Source organism: Gossypium hirsutum, chromosome A08 (genome assembly GCF_007990345.1).
Source record: "Gossypium hirsutum isolate 1008001.06 chromosome A08, Gossypium_hirsutum_v2.1, whole genome shotgun sequence".
NCBI lineage: Eukaryota > Viridiplantae > Streptophyta > Magnoliopsida > Malvales > Malvaceae > Gossypium > Gossypium hirsutum.
In genome coordinates, this window is record NC_053431.1 from 109736905 (window position 1) to 109744417 (window position 7513).

Sequence of the window (7513 nt, forward strand, 5' to 3'; positions counted from 1 at the left end):
AGCTCGTTTAGCTGCATCAACCTGCTTTTTTCCTGCAAGTTCAGGATCAAGGTTTAGAAATTTGATAGCCCAAAGAGCTTTATGCTCTAGTTCAAATGATAGATGACAACTTTTTCCATAAACAAGTCTATAAGGTGATGTCCCTATGGGGGTCTTAAAAGCAGTTCTGTAAGCCCATAAGGCATCGTCTACTTTCGTTGCCCAATCTTTTCTGTTTGATTTTACTATTTTTTCAAGGATCCATTTGATTTCTCAGTTTGCTACTTCAGCTTGTCCATTAGTTTGAGGATGGTATGGGGTGGCTGTTCTATGATGAACTCCGTATTTCTTAAGGGTTTTTTCAAATTGGGTATTACAAAAATGAGTGCCCCTGTCACTGATAATTGCTCTAGGTGTTTCGAATCTCGAGAAGAGTTTTTTAAGGAAACGTACTACCACTCTAACATCATTAGTAGGTAGAGCTTGGGCTTCCACCCATTTGGACATGAAATCAACTGCTACTAAGATGTATTTATTCCCAAATGAACTGGGGAATGGGCTCATGAAATCGATACCCCAAACGTCAAATATTTCACATGAAAGCATATAGTTTTGAGGCATTTCATCACGTTTAGATAAGTTACCTGTCCGTTGGCATTTGTCAGATGAAGTAACATACCTGATAGCGTCTTTGAATAACAAAGGCCAATAAAAACCTGATTCAAGTATTTTGTGTGCGGTTTTAGTTCCACTATAGTGTCCTCCGGTTGGCCCTGAGTGGCAATGTTCCAATATTTTTGATGTTTCTGAACTTGTAACGTATCTTCTAATGACTTGATCTGCATATCTATAAAACAGAAAGGGGTCGTCCCAAAAGTAGTTTTTCACATCATTAAAGAATTACTTCTTTTACTGGTGTGTTAACCCTTTTATGATAATGTTAGCAGCTAAAAAATTCGCGATGTCTGCAAACCAAAGTACCTCAGAGTTAGATATAGCTAAAATTTGTTGTTCAGGGAATGAATCATTTATTTCAATGTGATCTAGTTTTCTGGTATTGGATTTCTCGAGCCTGGACAGATGATTAGCCGCTAGATTTTCAGTTCCTTTCTTATCTTGAATCTCCAAGTTGAATTCCTGCAATAGGAGAATCCATCGAATAAGTCGAGGTTTTGCATCAGTTTTAGTAAAAAGGTAGCAAAGGGCGAAATGGTCAGTGTAAACAACAACTTTAGACAATATGAGATATGATCAAAATTTATCAAATACAAAAACCACAGCTAGCAACTCTTTTTTCGTAGTAGTATAATTTTCTTGTGCAGCCGTTAAGGTTCTGCTGGCATAATAAATAGGTTGAAAATGCTTGTCTCTTCGCTGTCCCAATACTGCACCTACTGCAAAGTCACTCGCATCACACATTAGTTCAAATGTTAAGTTCCAATCAGGTGCAATTATGATTGGAGCATTAATTAATTTATCCTTTAAAGTATTAAATGCTTCTAAACACTCCTGATCGAAATTAAAAGGTATATCTTTTTCTAGCAATTTAGTCAAAGGCTTAGCTATTTTAGAAAAATCCTTAATAAATCTTCTATAAAAACCAGCATGTCCTAAAAAGCTTCTAATAGTCTTAACCGAACTAGGAGGTGATAATTTTTCGATTGTTTCTATTTTAGATTTGTCCACCTCAATCCCTTTACTAGAAATTTTATGCCCTAATACAATACCTTCTTGAACCATGAAGTGACATTTGTCCCAGTTAAGCACAAGGTTTGTTTCTTCACATCTTATTAAAACTCGTTTTAAAATTTTAAGGCAGAGATGGAAAGAGTTACCGAATACTGAAAAATCATCCATAAATACTTCCATGATATCTTTCACGAGTTAGTCAAAGATGGCCATCATATAGTGCGGAAAAGTGGCAGGAGAATTACATAATCCGAAAGGCATTTTACGATAAGGGAACGTACCATATGGGCATGTGAATGTCGTCTTTTTTTAATCTTCAGGAGCTATTGGGATTTGGAAGTAACCAGAGAGTCCGTCTAGAAAGCAGTAATACATGTGTCCGGATAATCTTTCCAACATTTGGTCAATGAATGGCAAGGGTAAGTGATCTTTTCTTGTGGCATCATTTAGTTTCCTGTAGTCTATGCAAACTCTCCATCCTGTGACTGTTCTTGTTGGGATTAATTCATTCTTCTCGTTGGTCACAACCGTCATGCCTCCTTTCTTGAGGACAACCTGCACTGGACTTACCCAAGAACTGTCAGAAATAGGATAAATAATTCCAGCATCTAGAAGTTTAATTACCTTGGCTTTTACAACTTCCTTTATGTTGGGGTTCAGTCGTCTTTGAGCTTGCACACACAGTTTGTATTCATCTTCCATCAAAATTTTATGGGTGCAAAAAGAAGGGCTGATTCCTTTAATGTTAGAAATTTTCCAAGCTATGGCCTTTTTATGTTCCTTTAATACTTGGATCAATTCATCTTTCTCCTTGGGTTGCAAGTTGGAAGCAATAATAATTGGTAATGTAGAGTTATTTCCAAGGAATGCGTACTCCAAGTGGTTTGGTAATTGTTTAAGTTCCAGTTTGGGAGGCTCTTCAATAGAGGGTTTTTGCTTAACTTCATCATTTAGCTTAATGCCCTCATATTCTACTTGTCTTGAAGAATACTCATTAGGTTCATTATCTATCTCCTCTTCTTGAGCTAGATACACTTCCATCGTGTCCTTCTGTATAATTTCCTTAAAAGAGTCTTAAGTAGTATGATCAATAGATTCAATAAAATAACATGAATCATCCTGTTCCCTAGAAAACCTCCGGGCATCATAAATTTCAATGATAATCTTCTTGTCACCAACTCTAAGTACCAATTTACCGCCACCCACATCGATTACAGCCCTAGTAGTGGCTAAAAATGGGCGCCCTAAAATTAAGGGCACTTCCACATCTTCATCCATGTTAAGCACAACAAAGTCAACAAGAAATATGAATTTATCTACTTTCACGAGTACGTCTTCTATAATGCCCCTAGGATATTTAATAGATCTATTAGCTAATTGAATACTCATCGTAGTAGGTTTAGGTTCCCCAAGACCAAGTTGTTTGAACATTTTATATGGCATCAAATTACTGCAAGCACCTAAATCAGCTAGTGCTTTCTCAACATTCAGACTACCAATTAAGCAAGAGATAGTAAAACTCCCAGGATCTTTCAGTTTGGTTAGCAACTTGTTTTGGAGTATGGCTAAGCACTCCTCGTTGAGTTCTACTGTAGACAAGTCCTCGAATTTCATTTTATTTGTTAGAAGCTCCTTCAAAAATTTTGCGTATGCAGGCATTTGCGAGATGCCTTCAACAAAAGGTAAGTTGATATGTAATTGCTTAAAAAGTTCAAGAAACTTACCGAATTACGCATCAATGCGATCTTTTTTCAATTTTGCTGGGTACAGAACTAGAGGTTTATATTCTTTCGGCACTAGTTTGTCACTATTTTTTATTTTTTCTTCCCCTCTTTCGCTTATCACAGCTTCTTGTGCTAGCTTCTTTTCAGTTTTCGCTAACACTTTCCCACTCCTTAGTGTAACTGCTTTCACATGCTCTTTTGATTGGGTGTTACTAGGTAAACTTCCAAATGGTCTTTCTAAAATTAATTTGGATAGTTGGCTTATTTGAGTTTTGAGCCCTTGAATCGATGCTTGTTGATTCTTAAGTGCTATCTCGGTGTTCTGGAAACGAGTTTTTGACACTGATATAAACTTTGAGAGCATCTCTTCAAGGCTCGGCTTCTTTTCCTATTGGTAAGGTGGTTGTTGGTAGCCTAGAGGTGGTCTCCGATTTCCTTGGCCTCCTCATGAGAAATTGGGATGGTTCCTCCAACCTGTATTGTAAGTGTTACTATATAGATTGCTTTAAGGTCGAGGATTATTACCCATGTAATTTAATTGCTTGTTATCCATGTTGTGGTCATAAGGTTGGTATTCTGAATGGCGTGTTCCACCTCCACTTGCTTCGTACTGCATCACTCGGTGAACCTGTGAAGAACTAAGAAAACCATCAATCTTTTTATTTAAAAGTTCTACCTGATTAGAGAGCATGGTGATGGAATCAACGTTATAAATGACGGTTGTTTTCGTTGGCTTTGTCCTCATGACTTGCCACTGATAATTTTTCAGTGACATTTCCTCTATAAACTCATAAGCATCTTCAGGTGTTTTATTATTGATGGTTCCGCCAGCAGCTGTGTCAACCATTTTCTGAGTCGAAGGATTCATACCATTATGGAATGTTAGAACTTGGAGCCAAAATGGTAACCCATGGTGAGGGCACCTTCTCAAAAGATCCTTGTATCTCTCCCATGCATCGTAGAGTGTTTCTAAATCCATCTGCAGAAAAGAAGAGATATCATTACGTAATTTAGCCGTTTTAGCCGGCGAAAAATATTTTAGTAAAAATTTTTCGGTCATTTGTTCCCAAGTAGTAATTGACCCTTGTGGCAACAAGTTCAACCACTATTTAGCTTTGTTCTTCAATGAAAAATGGAATAGCTGAAGACGAATGGCATCATCAGAAACACCATTTATTTTAAATGTATCGCATAGTTCCAAGAAGTTGGCTAAATAAGCGTTAGTATCCTCATCCTACAAACCATCAAACTGAACAAATTGTTGTATCATTTGAATAATGTTAGGTTTTAATTCAAAAGTATTTGCAGCGATAACCGGTCTAACTATGCTCTATTCAGTTCCTATTAAAGAAGGTTTAGCATAATCATACATAGTACGTGGAGCAGGATATTGATTAGCTGCAATTGCAGGAGGTAGCTGATTGTCTTGGTTTTCAGCCATCTCTTCGGTTGGGGGTTGAGTATCGTCTTCTTGCTCGTTCTCTATGTATTGTAAGCTTCGCCTTATTTCTCTTTGATTTTTGCGAACTGTACGATCGATTTCTTCGTCAAAAAGTAGTAGTCCTGACGGGTTTCTTCTAGTCATAAACTATAAAAACCTGCCAAGAAAAGGAAAAAGTAAATTAATAAATAATAATAATAAATTAAAGTGCAAGAAAAATAAATGGCTAAAGTAATAAAAATTGAGCATTCTGAATATTTCAGTTCCCCGGCAACGGCGTCAAAAACTTGATCACGTGATTTCGTGATAGGCTTTAAATATTTATAATTACTCATTCTTGAACAAACTATTATCGCGGTGTAGGCAAGTGTACCTATCGAACAGTAGTATAGTTTTAGCAAGACCAGATTGTCGAACCCAAAGGAACTAAAAGTACTAGTAATGACTGTCTTTTTATTATCTAGCCTAAGAATAAAGAGGTTTTTGTTTTAATTAACTAGTTACCTAAACTAAGAACTCACAGAGAATAGAATTGGGGAATTGCTTTTGGGGAAAATCGATTGACTTAAGACAATACCTAAGGAAAAATCCACATAGACTTTACTTGTTATTCTGGCTCCGAATCGGACGATTTATTCATTTAACTTGTCCCGTAGAGATCCCTAAATTATGTTATTATCCCTATTCAAGACTAATAACATCTAATCCCTAGATTGAATAATTGAGACTTTTCTCTAATTAACACTCTAGGGTTGCATTAACTCGATCTATGGATCCCCTTATTATGTTTCACCCTAATCTGGAAAAATCTTGTCACCCTATGTCTAGGTGCGCAATCAACTTCGCTTAATTATGACAAATGTACTCTTAGACAAGGTCTATTCCTCCTCTGAATAATAGCTTATCCTGAATCAGTATCCTGGGATATCAAAACAAGAATTAAGAAGACATAATTAAGAACAATTTAAATATTTATCATACAATTCAGAAAATAATAACAAGATTCGTCTTAGGTTTCATTCCCCTTAGGTATTTAGTGGTTTTAGTTCATAACTAAATAAGAAAACATCTCAGAATGATAAAGAATACAAAACATAAAGAAAACCCAAAACTCCTGAAGAGAAATTGAGGAGAGATCTTCAGTCTTGATGATGAATCCTACTTCTGAAATGGATCAATCGGCTTCCTTGGAGTAATTCCTTACTCCCTCCTCTCTGTCTCCTTTTTCTTCCTCCTCTAGGGTGTATTTATAGGCTTCGGAATGCCTAAGAGAACTCAAAATTAGCCTTTTCCGAATTGGACTCAACTTCGGCTCTACAGGGACACGCCCGTGTGACACGCCCGTGTGACACGCCCGTGTTCGATTACTTCAGGCCGTGTTCGAGCCTGCCAAATTCACACGACCGTGTGGTCTGCCCGTGTGAGGAGGTCCAAGCCGTGTTGATTTTGTACTTTTGCCCATTTTTTTCTGTTTTTGGCCCATTTCTCGTTCCTTTCGCTCTCCTATGCTCTCCTAAGTATAAAACATGAAATTAAAGCATTAGGAGCATCGAATTCACCAATTCTAATGGGAAATCATACATAAAATGCATTAAACATGGGGTAAAAATATGTATAATTTACGGTTTATCATCTTCACATGGTTTTTCACAAAAAACAAATTGAAGCAAATGTTACAAAAAGACTAAGCAGTATTACGTGATCGGATCGTAGTATAGAAAGACAACTTGTATTAGTAGACGAACCTAAACATGTCCTTAGTCTAATAAAAACTGCACAAACCGATTGAAATACTAATATGTCGTCTATCAAGTTTAATTAGGGAGATGCATTGTCTTGGGTATTAGAGCGAATGACTCCCAGAAGATAGAGAGATAAATGTGACTAACTGGACTGTCAGCACATCGGACAGACCCCAAGCAGAAAAGATCCTGAATCTGTTTATCAATTTATTCACTTGTAACGTTCATAGTGTTACATTCCTAAATCTTGAGTGGATGACGGTCTATGTATGCATGACACGTACATTTTGATGTAATTAAAAGCCTGATTTTAAATAGATAAGGAATCAAAAAGTTGGTGCGGTCGGTGCATGACTTCTGTAGTATGTAGCGTCATTCACAATAGTGGAATTCATAGCCCAACACATGGGTAACGTGGCCACTAGTCATCCGTCTTTGTGATGGATGACTTGATCACTATATAATAGTGATTGACTTTTCATTAAGGAAGATGTAATGGTTACCATAAGATAAAATAGGATCATAATGGGAGAACAGATATTATCCCAAGGAGATCAATGATATACTATGTGGTTAACACACTTATGACAAGGTAATTGGATGAGCATTGAGTAGTTGTTTTTGTAATAGTATGTCGTTGAGGAGAGCTCAATCACAACCCTATAGTGGAATGATTTCGTGTCTAAATGAGTTTATAATTAACAGGTGAAAAGAAAAAATTTAATTATAAATCACTTGAGCCTCAAATACATATGTCGAATCAGTCCCTCTTCTAGCTCATTGAAACCATAAACGAATTTCTCGTTTGAATAGAAATTAAGGGAATGAATAGAAAAATCAAAATGAGAAACTTTTAGGAATGATCATGGTTTTCTCTAAAATGGAGAAATGATATCATTTGGAAATGAATGTAGCTTTCCTAAATTGGAAATGGAAAT

The 7513-nt window shown here is 36.5% G+C and overlaps 1 non-coding gene across 1 annotated transcript; it reads left to right on the top strand.

The window, feature by feature from the left end:
* The first annotated feature begins 4297 nt into the window (after nt 1–4297).
* Nucleotides 4298–4404, top strand: LOC121205670 (small nucleolar RNA R71). Its single transcript, XR_005900746.1, has one exon. It is a non-coding gene; the product is annotated as a small nucleolar RNA R71 (small nucleolar RNA).
* Nucleotides 4405–7513: the final 3109 nt, after the last annotated feature.